This window comes from Lutra lutra, chromosome 8 (assembly GCF_902655055.1).
Source record: "Lutra lutra chromosome 8, mLutLut1.2, whole genome shotgun sequence".
Lineage (NCBI taxonomy): Eukaryota > Metazoa > Chordata > Mammalia > Carnivora > Mustelidae > Lutra > Lutra lutra.
Window position 1 is genome coordinate 138514396 of NC_062285.1, and position 26351 is coordinate 138540746.

A 26351-nucleotide genomic window follows, 5' to 3' on the forward strand; every position below is an offset into this window, starting at 1 on the left:
GTCAGCTCCGGGATCACCAGGCCTGTTCTAGAAGTCAAGCAGCCAGCTTTGGCACAATCTTCATGTAGGCAACGGGAAGGATGATGACACAGGAACTAGTGTGGTCGGTCCTCTGTGTGGTAAGCCCGTGAGGAGTATTCAAAGACAGTCCTGGCCTGGGGAGCCCCAAAGCCACGCAGCCAGTGGAGTGGGGTGGGCCGAGGGGCCACCCAAGCTTGAGAGCAAGTCATCCCTTACCCCAGGCATCCCGTCCCCATCTTACAGAGGAGAGGTGTGGCTCGGAGAGGGAAGAACTTTGTCAGAGATCACCTGCCACACAGCTGATGGGAGTTTGGGCTGGAGTTTGAACCCGGGGCTATTTGCTTCTGAAACTCAGCTCTCCCCATGACCGCCTGGGCCAGGAATCAGGCATCTGTTTTTTCCTCTTCCTTGTCGGCCCAGGCTGCCTTGCAGTGAAGGGCAGGGACTGAATCCGGGCTGGGGAGGACTCTGGGTCAATCCCCCTAGAATACTGCTTCCTTTAGACCAGAGATTTTCAAAACCTGGCTCTTGCCATGTGACCCCGGGCAAATCACTCCCTTCTCTGGGCCTGTTTCCTCACCTATAAAATACAGGATCCTCTAGAATCTAGACAGAATCTTGATGGAACAAAGGTTGCAAACTGCTGGCCAAGGATGGCATCCAGCCCATGGAAGAATCTGTTCTGGGTTTTGGCATCATTTGAATTAATTGCCAACAGAAGATCTCTGGCTTCTTGTGACAAATCCACGGCTCTCATCGGATCAGCTTCTGGTCTGGGGGCCCTTCAGTTACTGGATTTGCAGCCTCTGGGGAAGCTGATTCAAAGATCCTCCCCAAGTGCGCCAACATGCCAGCCATGGGAGCACACCATCTTGGAAGCAGATCCTCTCGCCCCCTATTGAGCAGAGCTGAGACGCCGCCTGCAAACTGTGTTCTAATTGCACACATGTGAGCCAGTGACAAATCTTGTTGTTTTATACCACGACGTTTTAGAGGGCCTGGTTACACACTAAGAGTTCCCTGGAACGAACCTCACGAAGACAGTGTCCCCATTCTACACATGAGAAGCTTGGGCAAGGAAGGCGGAACCAGTTCGCCCAAGGTCTCCTAGCCATCCGTGAGACACCTGGCCTTGGAAATAAACCTCTTAATGTTGTATTTTGATGACCAGCCCTTCTTAATTTTAACGAAGTCCAATATAGCGATCTTTTCCTACATTGAATCTGTTTTGTGCAGATAGACTGTTTCGAAACATTTTCCCCCATCTATGACTACATGACCTCTTTGGTTGTTGAACATGGGACCACGTGTAGCTTCCTGGGAGCTAGGGAGGACGGTCATTTATTTGACCGGGCTCCGTTCACGGCTATCTAGCTCTTTCCTAATTTTTCACCACTTTGGACAAAACTGTGGGGGAACACCCTTGCATATATATCCTTGTGTTGTCCCAGTTATTTCCTAAAAGAGACGTGCTTAGACAAGCAATAGCCCGGGCAAAGACAGAGCAAAGTTCAAATCTTCCTAGGAACGCAGCCAAACGGCTGGTGGGCACGCTGTGTGAGCCGGTCGGCCTTTTCTAGGGCAGTAGTCACACATGACGGCAGGATGGCTGCCTTCCCTAAACAGAAGGATATTCTCTTCAGAGTTCAGGGGGCCAGGAGAGGAAATCAGGTGTGGCTCTCTCTGAGGGCCCTGAGAAAGAAAGTTCCCTCCCCTTCTCTCCGGGCCTGCAATCCTTGGTGTTTCTTGGCTTGTGGTAACATCACTCTGGTCCCTGCCTCCACCTTCCACAGCCTTTCTCTGCGTCTGCATCCTCTCCTCTTCTCATAAGGACCCCAGCCATTCAATTTAGGGCCCACCCGAAATCCAGGGTGATTGTACCTTGAAATCTTTCAACAATTACATTTGTAAAGACCCATTTCCAAATAAGGTCACAGTCTGAGGTTTCGGGTTGTGGGGGAAACCTATCTTTTTAGAGGACATGGTTCAACCAACCCACCATACAGCTGTTCCTTACTGTCTCCTTGGCACAGCCCAGTTGTTGAGGATAAACAGGATATTCCCAGCTCAGTCCAAGCTGTGGGCACCCGGGGTGGGGGGGAGGTCAAGCTAATCTGGGCAGATCTGTCTGACCCCAATGGCACAGGTCTGGCTGACAGCTGATTGCGTGAGAGGTGAGAGCCCCTGGGAGGGGAGCTACCCTTGGGAAGAGGAGCTGTGCTGCTGGGCACAACCCCCGTCCTTCCTGAGCACTTTCCAGCATGGTTCAGGCACGGCTCTGGGTGCAAATGGGGTGAGCTGCACCCTGAAATAAAGCTAGCCACTAAGAGAAGAGACAATTCTGAGTCTATCTGAGCCACCCCTGGGCTCTGGACTGCCTGCTAGGGAAGGCCAGATTTAAGCACTGGGCCATCTTGCTGTAACATGTGTGTTAAAACACTGAGCCCCTGAGGGGGAGCGCTGACTATGGCAGCCCTGATCACTAAGGAGAGTCAGTGTCCGGCCTTCCCCAAGGAGGACGTCAACCATACCGCGGCTGCCCTGAGGGACACGCCAGACAGACACCCCGGGGAGAGACTCCGAGGGTCTCGGTGGGTAGAGCCCAGAGCCTTCCTGATGGAAAAGCTGGAGTTCCTGAGCTCCTCCTGGGTGCCCGCTGCTATTACAACTCAGCCCGCACGGTAAGCCAGAGCGGGCTCAGATGGGGAAACTGAGGTCCTGCGCTATTCATCGACGCACCAAAGGTGACAGAGCCAGCGGGTGGGGCCTGGCTTCGGAGTCCCGGTTCTAGCGCCTGTGATGGGCCGCTGGGCGGAAGCGGGATTCAAACCCGCTGGACAGAAGGGATTCACTAAAGCCGCAGGTCACCAGAGCATAGGAGGGACAGCCTGGGGAAAGGCTGGGGAGGACCAAGGCCAGGGCTTCTCTCCTGCACATCTTTGTCTCTCCCTTCCCGGAAGCCTCATCTCTCCGGTACCGCGGGGCACCTTCCCACACAGAGGCACCTCCAGCACCCACACCCCGCTGGTTTGAGGAGAGAAATCCCAGGGAAGGACCCTGATTGGTCTGTTTTGTCGAATGTCCATCTTTGGGAGATGGCACTCTCTGATTGGCTCAATTTGGGTCAGGAGTCAAGTGGGAGGTGGAGTCAAGAGGGGGTGGAGTCAAGCGGGGAGGGGTGGGTTTGGTAACTCCCCCTGGAATCACAGGACAGGAGAGAGGTGCCCACAGGAGGGTCCCCAGATGAGGGGTCAGTCCAAGTGCCTCTGACCACTGGGCACTTGAACTGAGCTGCCTGCCACCCGATGGCGGGGGTGGGGTGGGGGGGCACCCCTGGGTCCCAGAACTGGAAAAGTCTCCATTCCCGACTTGCTGTGTGTGACCTGGGCGACGAGAAGATGGGAAAGTGCTCTGAAAACCTGGAAGAGTATGTGGTTGGAGGCAGACCGAGGAGGAAGGGAGCCCCGGGGTGCCAGGCGCTTTGCCTTGGTGGAGAGATAGGATCAGAGATCTTGATCTGGGCTCTGTTCTCTCTCTGTTTTCCCCTGTATTTTCCTCCTTCCTTTTGCCTGTTCTCGCTGCCCCTGAGGAAGGGCTAGGCAGGGCTTCTGCTTCCAGCACCCTGTCTGGAGCAGAGAGAGGACTCCCAGCATAGACAGAGCTCCTTGAGAACACACAGAGGGATAAAGGTTTCCAGCCCTGATCAAAGAGGTGGACTGAGGGCTGGGCAAGTGGCCAGATGCTAAGGGAGGTGTGGAGATCCTGGAGCCAAGAGGCCTGTCCTCCCCCCACCCTCTGTACTCCTGCTAGGCCCATAGGGATGCCTTGTGTGAGTTAGAGACAGGAGCTTCCTCTGGGAGATGCCCCTGCTCTGTCCCACACTGGGATCCAGGGCTTAGTGGGCACCCACGCCGGGTGTCGAGCTGGGTTTCCACTCCCCCGTCCGTTTTGTTCTTGCACGACAAGCCAAGACGATTCTAACCGCATCTGCCTCCTGAGTGGGCCACGCTGCCAGAGCCAGACCCAGGCAGTCTCTCTAGAAAAGTCCCCGGGCCCCAAAGGGTGGAGGAGGCTGCTGGGAGCTGCCCAATTTCAGCCAGCCCGTGCTGATGTGTGAAGACAGGCGTCCCGGCAAAAACCTGTGGGCCAGCCCCTCGCAGTCCCCCCTGCCTGAAAATCCTGAGACTCATAGAGCCAAGCTTGTGTTTTCCGCCAGCTTTGTGTTAGACACTGACACTGCCTTTTAGAAAACAGAAATCAATGTTTCTTGTACCCCCACGTGTATGGCGTGAGGTTCATATCCACTGCACACCAGGGACCTCACCTTACCCTCACATCAACCGATGAGGCAGGAAAGCCTATCTTCGTCTCACAGGTGGGGACCCTGGAAACAGACTCAGAGAGGTCCCGGGGCTGCCCAGAGTCACACAGCCCCATGGTAGTGGCTAATGCCACCCAATCACTAATGCGATCAGTCAGCCTCTACTTCCGTCCTCTCCCTCTTTCCCCCTTTTGACAATTTTACTGAGTGCCTGTTATACCCCTCATTCCCTGTGAGGTCCAAGGCGACATAGCAGGGAATAGACCAGACGGGGAACAGGCCAAGACTCCCCTGGGGAGCTGAAGCTTCCCCTTGACTAGCTGTGTCATCAGAACTTGGCCTCTCTGAGGCTCAGTTTCCTCAGCTGTAAAATGGAGACAATATGGGGTGCACCTAAGGGAGTTCTTGGGAAGATTCAATCAGATCAGCTATACTGTGGGAGGAGGCTTCTGGGCACTGCCTAGTTTGAGCGGGAGTTCCGCTCACCTCCCTGAATGTGGGGCATCTACATAACGTATTTGAAATTATCCTGCCTAGGGTGCCTGGGTGGCTCAGTGGGTTAAGCCGCTGCCTTCGGCTCAGGTCATGGTCTCAGGGTCCTGGGATCAAGTCTTGCATCGGGCTCTCTGCTCAGCAGGGATCCTGCTTCCCCCTCTCTCCCTGCCTGCCTCTCTGCCTACTTGTGATCTCTGTCAAATAAATAAATAAAATCTTAAAAAAAAAAAAAAAGAAAGAAGTTATCCTGCCTGGGAGATTTGTCCTCTCTCCCCTATTCATTTATGTAGTCAGTCGTTTATTTGTATCAATATGGACTCATGGCGATTTTTAAAATTTATTTATTTGACAAAGAGAGAGAGATCACAAGTAGGCAGAGAGGCAGGCAGAGCGGGTGGAAGCAGGCTCCCCGCTGAGCAGAGAGCCTGATGCGATGCAGGGCTCGATCCCAGGACCCTGAGACCATGACCTGAGCTGAAGGCAGAGGCCTAACCCACTGAGCCACCCAGGCGCCCCTCATGGCTATATTTTTAAAGAGATTTTCCTCCTTGAGGTTATCATCCTCTCCCTCTTTCTTTCTTTCACTTGGATTGTTTCGTCTTTGGCCATCAGTAACTTTTCGTTGGCCCGTGTCCCGTTAACACACAGCATGTGTATGTTTAAGCACATCCCCGGTTCGTGGACAAGGTGCTCCGGGCTCACCCTGTAGAGATCCCACCCTAGTCCCAGAGGAGTTTCTCCAAGGAGCCACCGTTCCTTTGACTGGAGTGTGGCATTAGAAACCAAGGTCTGGCTGAGCGACATTCCAGTGCACGGATATACACTTTGTTTATCCATTCTTCTGTTTATGGACACTTAGGTTGTTTGCCCTTTTGGGCTATTATGAATAATGCTGTGGGGCATCTGGGTGGCTTAGTCAGTTGGGCGTCGGCCTTTGTTCGGCTCAGGTCGTGCTCTCGGGGTCCTGGGATCGAGTCCCGCATCAGGCTCCCCGCTCAGCAGGGAGTCTGTTTGTCCCTCTCCCTCTGCCCCTCCGCCTCACTCATGTTCCCTCTCACTCTCTCTCAAATAAATAAATAAAATCTGTTTTTTTTTTCTTAAAGTAATGCTGCTTCGCACATCTGTGTGCAGATTTTTGTATGTATATGTTTTCATTTCTCTTGGGGATAGACCTAGAGGCGGAATTGCTGGGCCGTGGTGTAGTTCTATGTTTACCTTACTGAGGAACTACCAAACTATTTTTCAAGGTGGCTACCCTTTCTCCCACTCTGACCAGCAACGTCGGAGGGCTCCAATCTCCCCATGTGCTTGCCAGCACTTGTCATCGCTTGTCTTTTGGGCGGCCATCCAGTAGCTGGGAGGTGGTATCTTGGTGTGGTTTTGATTTGCATTTACCTCCTGATTTTTTATTTTTTACAAGATTTTATTTATTTATTTGACAGAGAGAGAGACAGCAAGAGGGGGAACATAAGCAGGGGGTGAGGGACAGGAAGAAGCAGGCTTCCCGCAGAGCAGGGAGCCCAAAACAGGGCTTGATCTCAGGACCCTGGGATCGTGACCTGAGCCAAAGACAGATGCTTCACGACTGAGCCACCCAGGCGCCCCCGCCCCATGATTAACGATGTTGAGCATCTTTTCTTGTGCTTGTTGGCCATTTGTGTCTCTTCTTCAAAGAAATGTCTATTCAGACCCTGTGCCCACTCTTAATTGGGTGGTTTGCCTGATTCCTGCTTTTGGGCACCCCCTCAATGAGGGGCTGGAGGAGTGTGCCTCTCTCACGTCACCCAAAGCCCAGCCTTGACTGAAAGAAAAGAATGGGGCTCCATGAAGTTCTGTAATGGGGCATCTCGTGCATCCCCAGAGGTGTTCGGTGACCAGGTGCAGGATGAAAACAGGGCTGAAGGGGCACCTGGATGGCTCAGTGGGTTAAATCCTCTGTCCTCGGCTCAGTCATGATCCCAGGGTCCTGGGATGGAGCCCCACACCGGGTTCTCTGCTCAGCCGGGAGCCTGCTTCCTCCTCTCTCTCTGCCTCCCTCTGCCTGCCTCTCTGCCTGCCTCTCAGAGATCACATACTTGTGATCTCTGTCTGTCAAATAAATAAATAAAATCTAAAAGCAAAACAAAACAAAACAAAACGGGGCTGAAGCCTAAGGGGCCCTAAGTCTGGGTGGGCGGGTGTCCTGTGTATGAAGGGGAGGGGGCCAGCACTGGACACCAGCAGAGAGGACCGCCAGGGGTACCTCTTTATGCACAGACCCTGGAGGAAGCAGGGAAGGTTCCATCCCACTCCAGCTATGAAGATGCTCCCAGAGTCCCCACAGCTGACACAAAACAGAGGCAGAGCCTGCTCCCGGCCGTGGCACCCCATCTCTCCCTGCCCGCAGGGCAGCTGGAGTGCCCCCCTCGGACTCTCTCAAGGCTACCCTGACCAGAGCGAGAGCCAGGGTGTTCGTCCCCAGTCCAGGTTGTGGCTGTTTATCCTTGAGACTGTAAGTCCTAATGGAATTAAGTGTTATGTAAGCTGTTGCAACTGGAGGGTGAAGCAGAACAAGGGCTGTGGTTTCCGTGAGAATAAACTTGAACCCCACAGGAAAGTGTGACATAAGCCAGTGGCTTAAAAAAAGGAGGTGAAGGAGGGGGCTGCTGCATTCAGGGAGGAAGTCTGTGTGCACGTGGCTCGTGGGGTCTCTGGGGGGTCGCGCTCTGCTTTGGGGGGGGCCATGCCTGGAAGTTGCAGGTGCTGCCTGGCGGGCGTGGGTCAGACAGGAAGCACGGTCCCCATCTCCAGCAGCCGCCCCAGGTTCAGAAGGGTCCAGGTCCTCGGGAGGGGATGTCCGCTGGCTTGCACTTGCTCAAGTGAAATGTTGAAGGCGCATGTGCCCCTTGTTACTCGCGGCGCTCTAATACAGAGAACATCCCCAGTAACCGACCGTCCACGGTCCTACTTGTGGAGGTCACGAGAGCGCGGCTATGTGACGGCGTCCCGGGCTCCAGGTATGGAGCCGCGTGGAGAGGAGGAAAGCTCATCTTGGGACATTCCCAAGAAGTTGGCCTCTAGGATTCAAGAGGATTCGGATTCTTTTTTTTTTTTTTTTTTTTTTAAGATTTTATTTATTTACTTGACAGAGAGATCACAAGTAGGCAGAGAGGCAGGCAGAGAGAGAGGAGGAAGCAGGCTCCCCAGTGAGCCCTGGATGCAGGGCTCCATCCCAGGACCCTGGGATCATGACCTGAGCAGAAGCAGAGGCTTTAACCCACTGAGCCACCCAGGCGCCCCAGGAGGATTCGGATTCTCGACACAGCTGGAAGCAGGCAAAGGAAAGGACACAGATTCCAGGCTTGGATGGAGTTGGGTTCAAGACCCAGACCCCCTACCCACCCGCCGGCTCTGCGACCTCAGGCACATTCGTTGGCTGGAGTCTGTTTCCCCACCTGCAGTGTAGACTTGACGATGTGCCCCGCAGCCCGTCTGTGGGGCCGCACTCCCTCTACCGTGAGGGAGCACCTTGCAGGGTTAAGGAACACGTGGACCAGTGGTGAAGGGTTGGGAGAGAGAGCTGCGGCCAGACCCCTGACACTCAAGGACTTTGCCACCCTGGCTGGCTCTCAAGGACCACGCTGTCAGCCGAGGCATGATTTCCTGGCCCCAGTGAAGGAGCCCAGGCTCCAGGAAGCGAGGCGTGGGCATGGGGGGTGGGGATGGCTGGGAGTGGCAGAGTCCCATCCAGTCAAGGGCCTTTCTCTGTCGTGATCACTTCCCCTCTGGGGACCTGTGTCTCCTCAGCTGTGCAAAGGGGACGATACCCCCGGCTATCGTCTGGGTGGCTGGGAGGGGCAGAGGAGTGCCTTCTCCATTCCCTGAACTCGATGCTTTCCAGAGCATTCTGAGAGGTCTGTTTGATCGGAGCTCCATTTTCTGTCATATCCTTGAATTGATTCACTGTTTTCCTTTAAAAAAGACTCTGTCATCCCAAGTAGACAATAAGTATCATTTATCAAAAACAGTAAGTAACCATGAAGATAAGCACAATGGAAATAATGTAATTAAGTTCTAGCTGGATAGTGTTGCCCCGAGGCCTGCGGTAGGACCGGGGTTCCTGGTCTTCCCTGAAAAGGGTGCTCCCCCAGGAAAGGCCATCCTCCTAATCAGAAGGCTGGGAAGAGACTTGAAAAGGCAGGAACTTTCTCTCCATGGGAGTCCCATATGGTTCACTGCCATGTTCACATAGCACCAAATGGCCCCAGGCCCCCCAGCCCCAGTGGGACGCGTGGGCACTTAGGGGAGTGGCAAAGGACCTCCTTGGTGGACCCACAACTGCCTTGCACACAGTAGTGTTGGGCTTGTGGCCAAAGGCCCCCCCCACACCCCACAGCGGCTCCCCCTGGGCTGGTCAGACCACATGGGTAACCCTCTGTGTGAATTAGGACCTGTCTTCTCTGGGTTCTTGGTCAGCTTTTTTGGAGTCTGGTTAGCAGAAAGCCAAATCCCCCAGTCCACTTCCAGTCCCCCTGGGAATGGCAGGGGCAGAGGACCCAACCACAGGTCCCCTGGGGTCCCATCCCCCAGAGGCCCAGAGGCCCTGTCCTGTCTGGACCACACCACGACCCACAAGGAGACCTTGTGCCATTCGTGCGCTCAGCACACTGTACGGAGGCCTCCCTGGGCTGTGCTCAAGGAGCTGAAGGTCTGGGGGTCTTGGGTCCAGAAACAGGGGGTTACAGAGTCAGAGATGGGGGGAGCACCAGGGAGGAGGGAAGGCCGAGCATCTCCCGTGATCCTCTGAGTGAGGGTGAGCCCCCAGCCCCCTCGCCCTTTCTGGGCCCTAGTTTTAGAGCAAAGAAGGAAAAGGAGGAATTCTGGAAATAGAAGAGGTGCAGGAGCACGGCCAAGGGCCCAGCTGGGAGGCCAGTGAGGTGGGAGAGCCATAATGCCCAGGTCCAGAAATGCCACCTTGATTAACACAGGTGTGGCCTCGCACACTCGGGACAGGGGAGGGTGAGCCAAAGATGACACCTGGAGGTCTGTCCAGGCTCGTGGGTGGGTGGGGAGGAGCTGCAGGTGAGTAGGCAGCAGGAGGGAATCCTGGGGCCCCCAGGGAGATGTCCTGGGCTGCTGGGGAAGGGATCTGGGCAAAGCTCAGGTCCCAGCTTTGCTGTCCAGCGCCCCCTGGTGGACAATTTGAGAGTGGCCGGCAACACTGAAGAAGGAGAGAGAAGACTGGTGTTGCCCTTCCTTCCCAGATGGGCTCAAGTCGCCACAAGAAGCAGCGTCCTTGAGCAGCCCCCACCGCTCCCTTGCTCTGGGACCTCAGGCAGGCCCTGAATTCTCAGTTGTATCGTATGTAAAACGGAGTTCAGTCCCAGGAGACCCTCGGCTACTTGCAGGTTCCTCCCCACCCCCATTTGTTTGCTCTGGTGAGGCCAAGGTAGCAGGGTCACTCTGCAGGTCTCAAAATCTGCAGGATGCTGAAATACAGACGCTGCGGTCAGCTTGACCTCTCTGCCACCCACCCCCCACCAAGCAACCCTGGGTAAGCTGCTTTCCCTCCCTCAGCCTCAATTTCCTCATCTGTAAAATGGGGTGAATGGTCTGTAAAGCACTCAGCACTGAGAAGATACTATCTTCTTCTAGGTAGGGTGACTCGGAGGATTTAATTACAGTAAGCTACTTTTTTAAAAGATTATTTATTTATTTATTTATTTGAGAGAGAGAGAGAGAGAGCAAAGCTAGCAAGAGAGAACACACGTTTGGTGGGGGGAGGGAGAAGCCTGCTCCCGGCTGAGCAAGGACCCCAGTGTGGGATTCGATCCCAGGGCCCTGGGATCACGACCCGAGCCACCCAGGCGTCCCAGTGTGCCTGCTTTAAACCCACCTCGGCCAAGCCATCCCTCCACCAGGAGGCAGCCACATACTCTTTCCTCTTCTATTAAGCCTGGTGGAAAACCCTTTTTCTTCTACCTTCTGTGATCCTGGGGCTGCTCCATACCTCTGCTCGGCCTAGGCCTGTCTCCCATGGGTTGAACCTGGGTTCACGGGTGAGACGTGGGTGGCTGCTGACCCAGGCCTGCTTCTCCTACAGGAGATCGGGGATGTGGGGACCACAGAGACTACACAGACCAGGGAACCAGGGGTGCTGGGTGGTGTCCCAGGAGCTACAAGGTCACAAGGATTCAGAACAGGCAGCAGTGAGGGACAGGGATAAAGGGCACGGGCTCAAAGAGGAGACACCAGCTCTGCCACTTGCCCACTCTGTGACCCTGGGCAAGCGACTTGCCCTCTCTGAGCCTTGTTTGCTGAATTGTAGAGAATCCTATCTTTCACCAAATGAACTGACTTTGGGAGAAACCCCAAACAAGCATCTCCATAGATGCCGAGGAGGTCCGACTTCATAAAATCCAATATCCATTCCGAAATTTAGAGAAATACTTTATTAAAATAGGAATGGGTTTTATGCTTCAACATGATAAAATATGTATAAATACATGACACCAAACGCCAGCATTCTATTCTCTAGTGAAACACAAGATGCATTCCCATTAACTTCTGGAACAAGGCAAGGACTTCCTGTCACTGCACTTTACCACTGCTCTGGGGGAGGGGCGGTAAGCCATGCAATTAGACAGGACACATAAGTAAGAGGGATAGCTGTTAGAAATGCAGAGGCCGACTTCCACTACTTTTAGATTATTACTTGGAAAAGCTAAGAGAGTCCATTGAAAAAATTACTATTTAAAAACCAAGAGCAACCGGTCTGTGTGATACCATAATGGTGGATATACATGATTATGCATTTTGTCCAAACCCATAGAATGTGCGACACCCAGAGGGAACCCTGATGGACTCTGGGTGACAATGACATGTCAACACAGGTTCATCAATTGTAAAGAATGTCCCACTCTGGTGGGGAAAGTTGATAATGGGGAGTCTGTGTATGTTGGGGGGGGTGCTAATGTATGGGAAATCTCTGTATCTCCTGTTCAATTTTTCTGTGAACCTAAAACTACTCCAAAAAATAAAGGCTATTAAAAAAATCAATGACCTATATATAGCCTAGATATAGATATAGATATATAGTAATTGGTCAAGATATGTATCTGTAGAAAAGACCTGATTCACAATAGCATTTACAAAACAAAAAAAACCAAAAAAAAACAACCCAGTAAAATACCAGAAAATAAATTTAGCAAGGATTGTGTTAATTTCTATGTGAAGAAAAGGGGCATAAAGGGAAGATCTGAATCAAAAGACAAGCTTTATTCTTGGAGAAACCCAACATCTTTTTTTTTTTTTTTAAGATTCATCCATTTACTGGATGTAAAGATACATCCATTTACAGGAGGAACAGAGGACTAGGGAGAGAATGGCAAGCAGACTCCATGCTGAGCACGGAGCCCGATGTGAGGCTTGATCCCATGACCCTGAGATCATGCCCTGAGCCGGTCTCGAGTGAGGCTTAACTGACTGTGCCACCCAGGCACCCTGAGAAACCCAGCATCATTAAAACATCTTTTTTTTTTCCCCTAAATTACTTATGCATCTAATGAAATCCAAACAGGATATTTTAAAAATTAATTAAATGATTCTTCTAGAAGAGTAAATGTGTGAAAATAGCTAGGAAAAATTCTGTAAAGGAGGCGTAATGAGGAAGGACTCACTCCATTAGCTATTAAAAGATGGAATACTTGTTATTATAATTATCTAAGTTAATTGAGCACTTAATATGCTTCTGGCTCTGTTCCAAGGGCTTTGTAAAGACCAAACCATTTGATCTTCATTCCAACACTTGAGGTCGTAGGTATTAGGGCTTTAGGGGCTCAATACATGTACCCTTTTCCCCGTGCCCAAGTTCAAGCCCACTGAGAGAAAGAGAAGTCAGGACATATCCTTCTTCCTGATAGAAGCTGGATCAGGGGGTGAGGCAGAGGCGGTGGCAACAATGAGCTTGTTTGTATTTTTATTTTATTTTATTTTTTTAAGTAAGTTCTATGCCCCGTGTGGGGCTTGAACTCACAACTCCCAGACGGAGGGTCACATGCTCCACCAAGAGCCAGCCAGGTGCCCCAATGATGAGCTTCTTAAAGCAGAACGCCATGAAGAGATTGGAAAGATAAGTCAGAGACTGGGAAAACCTATTTGTAAAATGCATATCTGATAAAGAACTTGTATCCAAAATAGGCCAAGAACCTTATCACTCAACAGTGAGAAAGCAAATGAACAACCCCATTTAAAAATGGGCAAAAGATCAAAACAGACACCTCCCAGACGAGATAAACAGACCAGCAAAAAAGCATCAGAAAAGACGGCCAAGATCATATGTATTAGTCAATTGCAAATTAAAACACCAATGAGATACCGCACACAGCTATTAAAATCAAAATGGCCCAGATCCAACAAGCTCAAATAAACGAGCTCAGATGCTGGTGAACAGTACAGCAAGAGAAGCTCTTCGCTCAGGGCTGGTGGAAATGCACGATGGCACAGCCCACTTGGGGAGACGGGTGGGTAGTTTCTTACAAAGCAAAACACGCCCTCATCATTTGATCCGGCACCCACGGGCCTTGGCATTCACCCGACTGACTTGAAAACTTATTGTCCACACAAAACCCTGCATATCAGTGTTTGTAGCAGATTCATTCCTAATTGCCCCAAACTGGAAGCAACTAAGACGTCCTTCAGGAGATAAAGAGACGTTGCAATGCATCACCATACAATGGAATAGTATTCTGTGCTAAAGAAATTTTTTTGCTATTAAGCCATGGAAAGGCATGGACTAACTTTAAATGCATATTGCTTAGTCAGAGGCCGGTCTGAGAAGGCTACACAGCTATGATGCCAACTACAGGGCATTCTGGCAAAGGCAAAACTGTAGAGACACCACAGAGGGTGGTGGATGCCCGGGGTCTGGGGGAGTGGGAAGGAGGATGAACAGGTGGAGTGCAGTGGGTCTTTAGGGCAGTGAGACTGGTATCCACAGTGTCATACGGGACAGTACGTATCCACACCATAATTGTGGACACACAAAATCACGCATTTTTCCAAACCCACAAAACTGTGCACCACAAACAGGGGACCCTAACGTGAACTACGGACTTTAAGTTAATAGCGGTGTACTGGTATCGGTTCTACTAATAGTCACTAAAAGTTACTAATAGGGGAGCCGTGGGCAAGGAAGGCTGGTATATGGGAACTCTGTACGGTCTACTCAATTTTCTGTAAATCTAAGGCTGCTCCAAAAAAATAAAACTTATTAATTAAAAAAGAAAGAGAAGGGGCACCTGGGTGCCTCAGTCGGTTAAGCCTCTGGCTTCTACTCAGGTCATGAGCTCAGGGTCCTGGGATAGAGTACCCCATCAGGCTCTTTGCTCTGTGGTGAACCTGCTTCTCCCTCTCCCTCTGCCCCCTTCCCTGCCTTGTGCTCTCTCTTTGTCAAATAAAGAAAGAAAATCTTTAAAAAAAAAAAAAGAAAGAAAGAAAGAAAAGAAAAGAAAAAAGAAAGAAAAGGAAAACCAAGAAGAAAAAAAAAAAAAAAAGAAAAGAAAAGAAAAGAAAAGGAAAGGAAAACCAACCCAGAGAGGGACAGACTTTCCCCATGCAGCACAAGCCCCTGGGAATGCTGTCAGCACCGACCCTCCTCCCCCACAGAGGAGTGGGAGGAGCCTCTCTGGGGACCCGGTGGCGGGGGTGGGGGAGGTGGGGGGTGGGGGTGGGTACTGGCGGTGTATCTAGGTCCTCGCCCTAACTCACCGGTCCCGTGGGCCTCGCTCCTTCTCCCGAGCCAGCGATCTAAGTGTTGGGGAAAATCCCTTCCGGGTGAGGGGGTTCAGAACGTGCTACCCCAGACTCTGCCGCTTGGGCGCATTGGTTATTTTGAGTTGAAGGCTTGAGAAGCTGCGGTGGCATCCAGGGTTCTCCACCCTCCCCCTTTCTACCTAAAAGCTGGTCATCACGTTTCCCAAGAGGAAGGTGCTCTCCCTGCGCCAAGAAGAGAACATTCTTATGGGGGGGGGGGGGTCGGGGGTCGGGGGCGGGGGAAGGGCGCCAATGCCAAATCCGAGGTGTAGGAAAAAACCTGCAAAAACAAGCCATCTCTTCCCAGAGTTTCCCTGTAAACTCCCCAGTCCCTGTCCCACGACTTCCTGCCCCAGCCAAAACCCTTCCTTTGGTCATGTCCTTACAAGGTACCTCATTCTTAGATTTTCTTTTTTTAATGTATTTATTTGAGAAAGAGACAGCCCCACCTGGGGTTCCCTGCTCAGACTCCCTGCTGAGCAGGGAACCCCAGGTGGGGCTGGATCCCAGGACTCTGGGACCATGACCTGAGCCTAAGGCAGATGCTTCAGGACTGAGCCACCCAGGTACCTGGTACCTCATTCTTTATGCAAAAAGATATATAAGCTTTTGGACCCAGTGGCTTCTCTGGGTCACTTTTCTCCTGAAGATTCCTATGTACACATAGAAACAGGCCATAAATCAGTATGCTTCTCTCCTGTTTTTTGTTTTTTTTTTTTTAAGATTTTATTTATTTATTTGACAGAGAGAGATCACAAGCAGGCAGAGAGGCAGGCAGAGAGAGAGGAGGAAGCAGGCTCCCCGCTGAGCAGAGAGCCCGATTGCGGGACTCGATCCCAGGACCCCGAGATCATGACCTGAGCCGAAAGCAGCGGCCTAACCCACTGAGCCACCCAGGCGCCCTGCTTCTCTCCTGTTAACCTGTCTCGTGTCAGCTAATTCTCAGGCCAGCCCCAGATCCAGGAGAGTCCTCAAGGTAGGTAGCAAATTTCCCCTATGCAGGGAAACAGAAAGGGAGCTGGGGAGGGGCTCCCAACCCCACAGAAAATCCTATTATTGTTCCCATATGGGGAAAACTGGGTCTGTCCAGTGCAGAACAAACATCAATGGAACATTCGAGTCGGGTACAAAGGTAGCATTCAAATTAGAAAGGGAGAGATGAATTACTCAGTAAGTGGAGTGGGGAGAGCCTGCGGAGACCCCCCTCCCCAGCATGTCACTGGACCTAAAATTCCAGCAGCACAGCCACTCACGCTGGGTTCCGGTGTGGCCACACCAGACTTCACCAACCTTACTCTTCCCGCAGTGCGTGCTTATCCCATCTGGGCTACCCCAGGGCTTGTCGCTCCAGGGGGCTATGTGTGAGTTGGCAGTTGAGGGGCCTGGCCCAGAAGGTGGGCACCCCCTTCTTGGATGATGGGGGTGGGCGCCAGCAAGCCTGGTGATGAACCGGGCGGAACGAGCAAAGGGTGCAGCACACGGAAAGGGCAGTGTGTCTGCGTGTGCACGTGCAACTGTGTGAGCGCACGACTGCCGTGCGCACATGTGAGTGCGTGCTTGCAGGCGTGTGATGGGCCGACTATGCGCCCCGGCATGTGCGTGCGTGCCCACGGTGTGCGCGTGCCATCCAGTGTGGGGGCGAGGGGATCCGGGACGGAAAGATCTGCTTGGTGGTGGATTCAGTACCTGCCGGTTGTAGGCTCCCCCCCACCTCTCCCTCCCCTTGCCCCGGGAATTCCTGGAGGAGGCGCGCACTCTTCACAGACTCCCCACCGATCCTCCCAGCCCGCGAGGAATCTGGGGAGAGGCGGGGGAAGGGCAGAGCAGGGGACACGCCCGCTAGCGGTTTGGGGAGGCCGCCCTGCCTGAGGTCGGCTGGGGGGGCGACGGGCAAAGCCGTGGTGCGCACCCGCTGGCAGACCCCGGCCACCAGGGGGCGCCCCGGGCCAGGAAAAGGCTCGGGGCGCCGTTTTGCCCGCCTGTGGTCTTTTCCACCCCAAAGAGCCACCGGGCGGGGGTGGGCGTGCGTGTCTGCGGGTCCGTGCGCGCATCTCCACTGCATGTCCGTGAATCTCCGCTGTGTGCGTGTGCGCGTGTCCACCGCTCCAGGAGATGTTCCTGGTCATTCGACGTCTGTCCCCCCCTACAGACTCCTCGGCGGAGAGGAGAGGCCGCCCCCCCCCCCCCCCGAGGGCGGTGCAGGACCCTTGCGCTGTGGGGCGCCGGGGAAGCCGGAGGACGAAGCAGAAACTCTGCCCAGGGGAGGGGTGGACAGGCCCGGTGAGGCTGCCCGAGACCGTCGGGAGGACGAGCAGGGGCTCAGAGGGTGGAGAAGGCGCGGCTCTAACAAAGGCCGCGAGGTGGAGAGCTGGCGGGGCTGGGGAGACCCGCCCGGGCCCCGGTGAGGGGCCGGGGTCGCCCTGCGGAGAGCTGCGCCCCCAGCCCCGCGCTCCGGACCAGGGCGCCCTCAGACTCCCCGGAAGGCCGCGCAGCCTGGAGGCAGCAACCGTCGGCCTCCTGCGCTCGCACAAATTCCCTTCCTTCCCGCCCCAGCCCCTCCCCAGGCCATCTCCGCCTGCGGCTTACTCCCCGCTGCACTCAGCACCTAGTTCTCCCGCGCCCCAGGGCTTCTGGCCTGGGTGGGACCAAGCGCTAGAACGAAGGCCAACAGGCATCTGCGGGGCCACCGGCGCAGGGCCCATCCCTTAGACGTCCCCACCCGACGGGTTCAAGGAGGTCATGCGCTCAGTGCTGAGAACAGAGCCTGGCACAAAGAAGGTGCTTAATAAATGCTCGTCCTTTGTAATAGCTGTCTCCCCGCAGACCTCCCATAGGTGCCAGTTAACTTCTCCAATTTCACATTCTGGAAAGTTCGGTCCCTTTCCACCGATCTCCTTCCAAAACAGACTCTGCTTCTTCCTGGCACACCCCATCTCCTTCCATCTGATAGGGCACTGGTGCTGAGCCCAGTTGGAGAGCGGGGAGGGGTGTTCCTGCGCCAGCATTTCCCGGGGGACTTCTGCACAGCCTGCGCTGGGCGGATTCAGCCGGAGACTGAGACGACTGCAGGACCAACTGGGCAGTGGTGAGGCGGGCCACCGGGGCCCTCTGTGAAATCCTACAGAATTCCAAAGATGGGGGATGTTACTGAACGCAGAGGCGGGCCCCTGACCTGACTTTGACACTGACTTTGACCTTGAGCCCATTACTTAACTCCCTGAGCCTCAGTTTCCTAGTCTATAAAATGAGAATAATTATACCCATTTGGTCTCTGGCAAACTTTTTAATGCCTCCGAGCGTCAATTTTCTCATCTGTAAAATGGAACTAATTATAGCCTTTCCTGTCTGCCTTACAGTTTTGCAATTAAATCCATCCACCCATTCATCAAACAATAAGGGAAGGAGGGTGCTTGTTAGATGCTCTCTGTGGCACTGTGTGCACACCTCCCATTCCTCCCAACCAGTCCGGAGGCAGACAGGTTGTATTACCACCATTCTACAGATGAGAAAACAGGCCACTGGCTCCCTCCCCGGCATCAGGCCACTGAGTGTGATCCGAACAGGGCATTCCTGCCTGGCAGGCCCCTCTCTGGAGCAGCAGAGGCTGCTGTATGGTAGCCCACAATAAACAGTGGTTGAGTGGACACTGCAGAAGTCCCCTTCGGACAGAGGGTCTGGCACACCTAAGTCAGCCTGGGGCCCGGGGTCCACACGGCAGCCTGCTCACTGACAACGGATGAGCACTGCAGGTTTCTGCACTGTAACAAGCAAAGGATGGGATTTGCCACGTAGTTTCATCTCCGACTGAGATCTGGGATTGTATGGGTCCCCTGGGTAGTTACGGGGCAGGGTCTTTGGGAGAAAGCTCAGGACTCCTTGGTGTGGTTGAAGGAGCATGAGTTCTATCCTCAGAGAGATAGTTCAGATCTTCTCTGTGTGACCACCTATCTGAGGCCTCAGTAGTCTCATCTCTAAAATTGGAATCTCGGGGTGCCTGGGTGGCTCAGTTGGCTAAGCGTCTGCCTTCGGCTCAGGTCATGATCTCAGAGTCCTGGGATTGAGCGGGGCGTGGGACTCCCTGCTTGGCAGGGAACCTGCTTCTCCCCCTTCTGCTCCCCATGCTTGTGCTCTCTTGCTCTCTCTCTGTGTCAAATAAATAAATAAATAAAAATGAGAATCTTTGTTACAACGTAGTAAGGGCGTTCTGTGAATTAAACAAGAAAACTGGGCGAGAAATCCTACAAAGTGAGCAGGAACCATGGCGCAGTCCAGTTTCTCTGGGGAACCATGCTGTGGTTGTTGAGGTAGGACCAGGAAAAAATTAACTTGCCTGGAAAATACCTTCTTAGTAGCTTTCCTTCTTCGCAGCTTCCCGGGGAACCCACCCTGCTTGGCGCAGGGGTCACTTGATTTGCTTAATGAAGCTCTTCGTGGAGACAGATCGTTTGCAGGTAAAGAACTTGTCGAATCTGACGCAAGACGGTGTCAGGACAGAGGCCCTGAACTGCATTTGTTCAAAGATTAATTCAGATAAGCACCGTCCCAAGGTTTGTCCTGGGCACAAAGAGAGCCAAGGTTTTGTTCTGTCTTGTTTCTTTAACTTTCATTCTGAGATTAATTTTATAACAAAAGAAATCAACCCTGTGGCTAAAAAAAAAAAAAAAAAGAAATTACATAATAGCTTAAATGTTTGAAACTAACAAACCCTGCCTCTGGTGAATCTCCTCTTCATTCTGCTCAAAACCCGAACAGTTGCATTTTTAGGTCCTAGGTCCTCTCCTATTTCATGACAGGCAACTAAAAGAAGACAGCTGGCATTTTCAACATTCTGCCTGGACAGCCTTCAACTGGATCTGTACCTTCCTTACACACCTTTTCTAGGTTCTCCATCACCCCATGCAATAACTGATCTAAGCGTTGTGTCATAAAGACTAAAATTAAAGCCAATATCGGGTACCGAGTTAACTTCCGGTGAAATCAGAAGACCCTCAAATAGCCTAATGACAAGTCCCCCTACCCCTAACTCTGCTCCCGTGGATGGATAAGGCCCCAGCTAGGGGCACCTGGTTGCTCAGTCAGTTAAGGGTCTGCCATTGGCTCAGGTCGTGATCCCAGGGTTCTGGGATTGAACCCCGTGTGGGGCTCCCTACTCATCGGGGAGACTGCTTCTCCCTCTGTACCTCCCCCCAGCCCTGCTCATACTTGTGCGCGCGCTCTCTCTCTCTCTCTCCCTGAAATAAATTATTTTTAAAAAAGAAAAAAGAAGAAAAGGAAATCACAGCATTTCTTGAGCTTTTCCGATGTGCCTAGTACTGTGGCGGGTACCCCTGTGTGCAATGCCACAACGATCTTATGAGGCAGGAACAATTATAATCCCATTTTACAGATAGGAAGTTGAATCACAAGAAGGTAGGTAATTTGCCCAAAGCAAATTCCTGGCTTACAGGAAGAGGGTCCAGAGTCACACCTGAGCAATCAAACCAGAGTCAAACTCCAGAGCCCAGCCTTAGAACCAGCAGCAAAGTCCAAAAACCATTATATTTTTATCCCGGGACATGGATTTGGCATTAATAGTAAAGTGGAACTGTGCCCAAGATGTTAGCAAGTTCTAAATAAAACAAACTTCGACATTCTTTTTTTTTTTTTTAAAGATTTTATTTATTTGTCAGAGAGAGAGGAGAGCGAGCGAGCACAAGCAGACAGAATGGCAGGCAGAGGCAGAGGGAGAAGCAGGCTCCCCGCCAAGCAAGGAGCCCGATGCGGGACTCGATCCCAGGACGCTGGGATCATGACCTGAGCCGAAGGCAGCTGCTTAACCAACTGAGCCACCCAGGCATCCCCAAACTTTGACATTCTTAACGCTTTAGCATGGCACATTCTGGAAAACTGTGCCATAGAATGGTTTGTATTTTCCCACAGGAACCCTCTGTGGCAGAAATGGCCAGTTTCTCCCAAATAACTATTCTTCTGTCTTAAATAGCAATAGACTTTTTAGTTGGGCACCTGGCACCCCACCTAACGACTGTTTTCTCCAGCTCCCCTTGCAATTACAGGGAGTGAGGTCTAGCCAGTGGGATAAGAGCGGAAGGGATGGCCACCATCCCTGGGTTGAGTCTGCTGGCGGAGTGTGGGTGCAATGGCAGGAGCTGGAGCAATTGCTTTGGACCATGAGATGAAAGCTGAGTGTGGAGGGACAGGGACAGAGCAGGTAGCAGGAGCCTGGGGGTTTGGATGACTTTGAGGGACAGCTAAATCCTTGAGCCCTGACTGCCCACCTTTGGCTTCTTGCCTGAGAGAGAAATAAAATTCTACCTTCTTTAAGCCATTGTTAATTTCAGTGTTTGTTTCTGCATTTGGAATTGTATCGTAACTCACCGGCTATCTTCAGATGGAAAGGTGAGTATTTGTGTGGGTATGAAGCAGCTGGCCTATGGTCTGTGGTCCCTCAGGGTCCTGAAATTCTGTGGCTTTGTGACGGGAGAGTGTTGGTTGGGTTGAGGACTTCCAGTAGTTTCTAGGCTCTGGACTGGATGCTGATCTTTTCCTTTTTTTCATCATGTGAACGATTTTCCCTCAATCCTACTTTGGCCTTCTGCAATTTGAATGCGGAGTTGGACTACATTGAAAGCCCAGTGGAAAGTAAGAAGCTGTTTGAGATGAATTTTCCTTTCGGTCTCTTTGGGAAGCTGGTACAGTTTATGATCATTTTCCAATAGCCAGAAATCATTTTGTGAAGTGCTGTGTGTGTGTGTGTGTGTGTGTGTGCGCTCTTTGCTCTACAAAACATCATGGAGTCATTTGGGGGTTTTGTGTGTGTGCATGTGTGTGTGTTTCCTTTTACTTTGATTAAAAAAAAAAAAAAAAGCTTTGTTTCTCCATCAGGGTTAGGATGTGGAGTTTCCTGGTGAAAAGATATTCAGTTGATTGAGCCTCTTGGGGCATGTGGGGACTTCCCTGGGACAGGGATCAGGATGGGGAGACTCAGGAGTTGGGGGAGACAAAAACAGAACTGAGAGGAAGGAAGCGTTGCCAGGCAGGAGGGTCTGGAGCCCCAGCCATGGCAAGGCTCAGGGAGAACCCAGAAAGAGGAGAGGGTGACAGGGCAGCTTCGTCAAGGACCACAGGTCTCAGAGCAGAGAGCCCCGTAGCTGGTTCCAGGGGGACAGCCCCCATGCCCGGGGCCTCTCTCAGATGGGGTGTCCCTATCCAAGGCGCTATGCCTGACATGTCTTGCCAGAGGAGTCAGGAGTCAGACTGGCCAAACATGGAAACAGAAAATTGATTAAAGGCCAACAACCAAATGACATTGACCCTCATGGCATATCTTGAGTTGGACGGATGCTTGGAGATCTTGCAAAGTGGAGTCAATATCGCTCCTTCTTTAGGAGTCCCTGGGCAGCTCAGTCGGTTGAGTATCTGACTCTTGATCTCAGCTTTAGTCTCAGTCTTGGCGTCATGAGTTCAGGCCCGTGCCAGGGGCCTGAAAAGAAAAGCCCCTTCTGCCAAGGGTGAGTGTGAGGATAACGAGGTTGAGAACAAGGGCTCGGAAAATGTGAGTGGCCACTGCCATCATCGTCGGGATTTTCCCTCTTAAATAGTTACTCGCCAGAGCCAGCAGTGGTCTTTTGTGACTAAGAAAGTCTGTCGTTAAGAAAGTTTCGTGTTGCTATTAAAACAGTGGGTGGCAAAGTAAGAAAGGCACTGCAATTTCCCTGTGATTTGAAGAATTTTAGGCTTGGGGTTTCTGTCTCTTAAGCACAGTCAGCATTGACACACGTCTGTTGGATGGGGTTCAAGTTCAAGGCTTTGCCATAGGGCTTCCTGATCTCATTGAGCACTTCCCATCTCCTGTTGGTTATCACTGCAAAAAGTTAACTGCGATAAAACATGCCCAAGGCTTATCCTCTCACACTTTGGGTAAGTGTCACGTTCAGTTGTGCTAGGCATACCCACACAGTTTTGGCTCATTATCATTTTAATTTTATTTTGAATACCATCTTGCCCCATCCTGGGGCTACAAGTTCATCCCTGTTGTTTCCCCAGGCTCTGAGGTTCCAGGAAGATGCCCTCTTCCCCAGTCTCTTAGCTTAGAAGGGGATCCCACTTGAGTCTTCTGGCTTGGAGGGGGAATCCCACCTCGGTTGGGACTTTAGATCAAGCTGGGGTCAAAACTGCCTCTGCCCGCCTCAGCCCTGCTCTGCTGTCCTGGAGAGCAAGGCTGCGTGGACTCCATCCACAACCCGGATGGGGGCGGGGGGGTGAGGAGACGCTCCAAGGGCGGGGTAGGTCTTCATGAAGCCATTGCCTCTGAGATGCCCTGCCACCCAGAAACAGCTGGTCCAGCAGAATGGGGCAAGGCCCGCTGAAGAGCCAAGTTCTGTCTGCCCGTGGGAGGTAACGCCTAGAAGTTAGGGACCTGTCTCGGTGGGTACAGCGTATGCGCTGACCCCCAGGCCGACATGTGCCATAATCATGACCAGACATCACGACCACACCCAATCATTGCTCATGGAATTTTTGTTTCCCATCCCCGAACCCTGGAACGGGGAATTTTTTCCACGGTGGTGGGGGTGGGGCAGAACAGTGTTTCCACTGACTTTGGAAGGGCAGACTGCCAAGTCAGGCTCCCTACCCTCTGAACCCCCCCAAAAAAGTATGTATTACATATTTAAAACAACAACAACATTATTGAGATACTGTAACATCTGCCCAGTGGTTTTGTTTTAACATACGCACAGAGCTGGGCATCTCTCACTCATTTTCGAACATTTTTGTCATTCCAGAAAGAAACTGTACCTTGTGAGCAGTCCTTTCCCCTCATCCCGCTTCCCCCCCGCCCCCCAGTCCCTGGCAGCCACTCATCTATTTTCTGTTCCCATGGGTTTGCCTATCCTGGACATTTCCTATCAATGGAATCAGGTGGTATGTGTCTGGCTTCTTTTAGGGAGCGTATTTGCAAGGTTCATGGGCACTACAGGATGTGCCCAGTTCCTGAGAAAGAAGCTATAGTATGGATAAAAGCAGCCATGGGGGGTGCCTGGGTGGCTCAGTGGGTTAGGCCGCTGCCTTTGGCTCAGGTCATGATCTCAGGGTCCTGGGATCGAGTCCCACATCGGGCTCTCTGCTTGGCGGGGAGCCTGCTTCCTCCTCTCTCTCTGCCTGCCTCTCTGCCTACTTGTGATCTCTCTGTCCGTCAAATAAATAAATAAAATTTTTTAAAAAAGCAATCATGAGTTAATAGACATTTGGGTTGTCCCCCGCTTTCGGCTGTGATGAACAGACACGCTCTGATCGTTCATGTTCATGGTTTCGTGTGGCTGCACGTTTCCAGTTCTCTCGGGTATACACATCCGAAGGGAACTTCTGGGTCACGTGATAACCCCGTGTTTAACTTTTGGAGGAACGTTCTAGCTGTTTTCTGAAGCGGCTGCACCATCTTAGATGCCCCCAGTGATGTCCAATTTCTAACTCCTTTCCCGACACTTGTCTTTTTGACGATGGCCATCCTAGTGCATGTGAAGTGGGGTCTTGCTATGGCTTTCACCTTTCCTTCCTGATTAATGGTGTTGAGCATCTTTTCATGTGCTTAGTGGGCCGTTTGTGTATGTTCTTTGGAGAAGTGACTTTCGTGCTTCCTGCCTCCTCCCAGTCTGGCCGCGGGAGACTCAGAGGCTCTGCGCCCCTGGGAGCTGCTGGAGGAGTAGGGACAGATGGTAGGTGTAGCAGCCCACCTGCAGTGCCCTGGGGGCTGTCGAGGCATTCTGCTCAAGCAAAACGGGGGGCGGGGGGCTGGCAATGTTTGCCAACAGGGGAGGGAGCTTCAAGTTCCTCCTACATTCCCCCTTAGAGGGTCAGTCCCTTGGCTCTGAAAGCTTTGTGGTTTACCCGATGGGATTGACCTGACATGGGCTGTACCTGCAGGTCCTGTAACCCTTTCTGCAATCCCCCTATTAATGAGTTGGAACTTCTTGGGTTTCCCTGGAGGACGTCAGAGCTGCATGATTCCCGGGCTCAGGATCGGACAGACCCGGACCGGGTCCTGGCCCTGCCTCCTGGCCCTGCCTCCTACTAGCTGTGGACTCTGGGCAAGGCCTTCTCAGGGCATGAGTGTCCCCTCGGTAAGAGTGGGGATAATCCTTGCCTGACAGGAAGAGGGGACACTTTGTGAAACGTAAGATCCTGCACCCATGAAAAGGACAAGATTTTGTCCTTGATGTTCTCATAGCCTGGAGGGGAGATAAAAGTGCTCTGTGCATGAAGGGCTGGGGTAGACAGGGGGACAGAGAGGGAGCATGGGGCCAGGCTGGAGGCCGTACTCAAGATTGAGCTGTTCCAGAGGTGCCTGGGTGGCTCAGTTGGTTACGTATCTGCCTTCGACTCAGGTCATGATCCCAGGGTCCTGAGAGCGAATCCCACATCTGGCTCCCCGCTCTGCAAGGAATCTGCTTCTCCCTCGGTCCCTCTGCCCTGGTCATGCTCTCTCTCTTGCAAAGATAAATAAATAAAATCTTTTTTTTTTTTTTTTTAAATAAATAAAATCTTTTTTAAAAAAGATTGAGCTGTTCTGGGGCGGGCAGGAGCCAGCTGTGTGACTGGGAATACACCAGCCCTCTTGGGCACCTGTCTGCTCTTTGGCAAGATCACAGTCACAATCCTATCCCTGAGAGCTGGGTGGAGCAGCGTTCAGTACACTCTCCTGCACTCTGCCTGCCATCTGGGGACAGCTCTCAGGCCTTCACTGCCTCTAGGCTTTGAGGCATGTGGTCTCCTGGCATGGAAGCTCTATAATGATTCTGTAGGCTGGATCCAGAAACTTCCTCCCAGGCACTGATACAGGCAACCCCACCCCTGCACCCAGGCAGCTGGGTCAGAGCCCCCGTCCCATCGAGGTCTCACCAGAGGCCTGTGGCCACATCCCAGCTCTAGCCCCTGAGACCCCTTGAAGTTTCTCATCTGTTTGGGGATTTTAGAGCCAGAAGCTGCTTAAAGGCTCCTTGGTTTCCGGCCCCCACTTTGCAGATGAAGAACCTGAGGCTTGGAGAGGATGTGATTTTCTCAAGTCCCATAGGAGGTTTACAGCCCAGGAACATAATTGTTTCCACTGCCCTGCAAAGCAGCCTTCCAAGGGGTCTCTATGCACTATGATTTGCACACCCCCGACGGACTCTTTCAACTTCTTAAGGTACTATTTGGGGTGAATATCCCCAAGGCCCCAAATCCCAGGGGCCAGCCTAGTCCTTCCACTCCTGGCTGATCTGGATGCCTAGCCCACCACTGCCCCTCTGCCCAGCTCCGTCCTCCATACCACGAAGCCTGGGCTGCATCTGGCCAGGCCTGCCTTGGCTCCCTGCCTGTCCTCTGCTCTGAGAGCATAGGCTGGGCAGGCAGGGACCCGGCCAAGTCTCCAGCATCTCCGCCAGCACCTCCTCTGCCTGGGATCCTGCGAGGCTTTCTGCCCTCTAATGGGCAGAGTGTGTCTCATTTCCATCTTCCTTATTCCTTCCAGCTGGAATTCATATGTGATGCTGGTGCTTGAGCAGCCATCTTGGGCTGTAAGGCAGAACCCATGTGCTGTGGGTAGTGGAACCTCAAGCTGACCGGAACCTGCCTGGCTCATGGTGCTGGCCACATCAGCCCTGCACTGCCCACCTTGGGTTTCTTTGCAAGCGAGAAAGTAACCTCTAACTCATTTAAGCCACATTTACTTTGTTGTCGCTGTTTA

The 26351-nt window shown here is 52.4% G+C and overlaps 1 long non-coding RNA gene across 2 annotated transcripts; it reads left to right on the forward strand.

Moving 5' to 3' along the window:
* The first annotated feature begins 3262 nt into the window (after positions 1 to 3262).
* Positions 3263 to 19719, forward strand: LOC125107972 (uncharacterized). 2 transcript variants are annotated; one of them, XR_007129718.1, is made up of 3 exons: positions 3263 to 3448; positions 18998 to 19080; positions 19382 to 19719. It is a non-coding gene; the product is annotated as an uncharacterized LOC125107972 (long non-coding RNA). The 2 variants fall into 2 exon arrangements; XR_007129719.1 differs by having other exon boundaries at positions 19394 to 19719.
* Positions 19720 to 26351: the final 6632 nt, after the last annotated feature.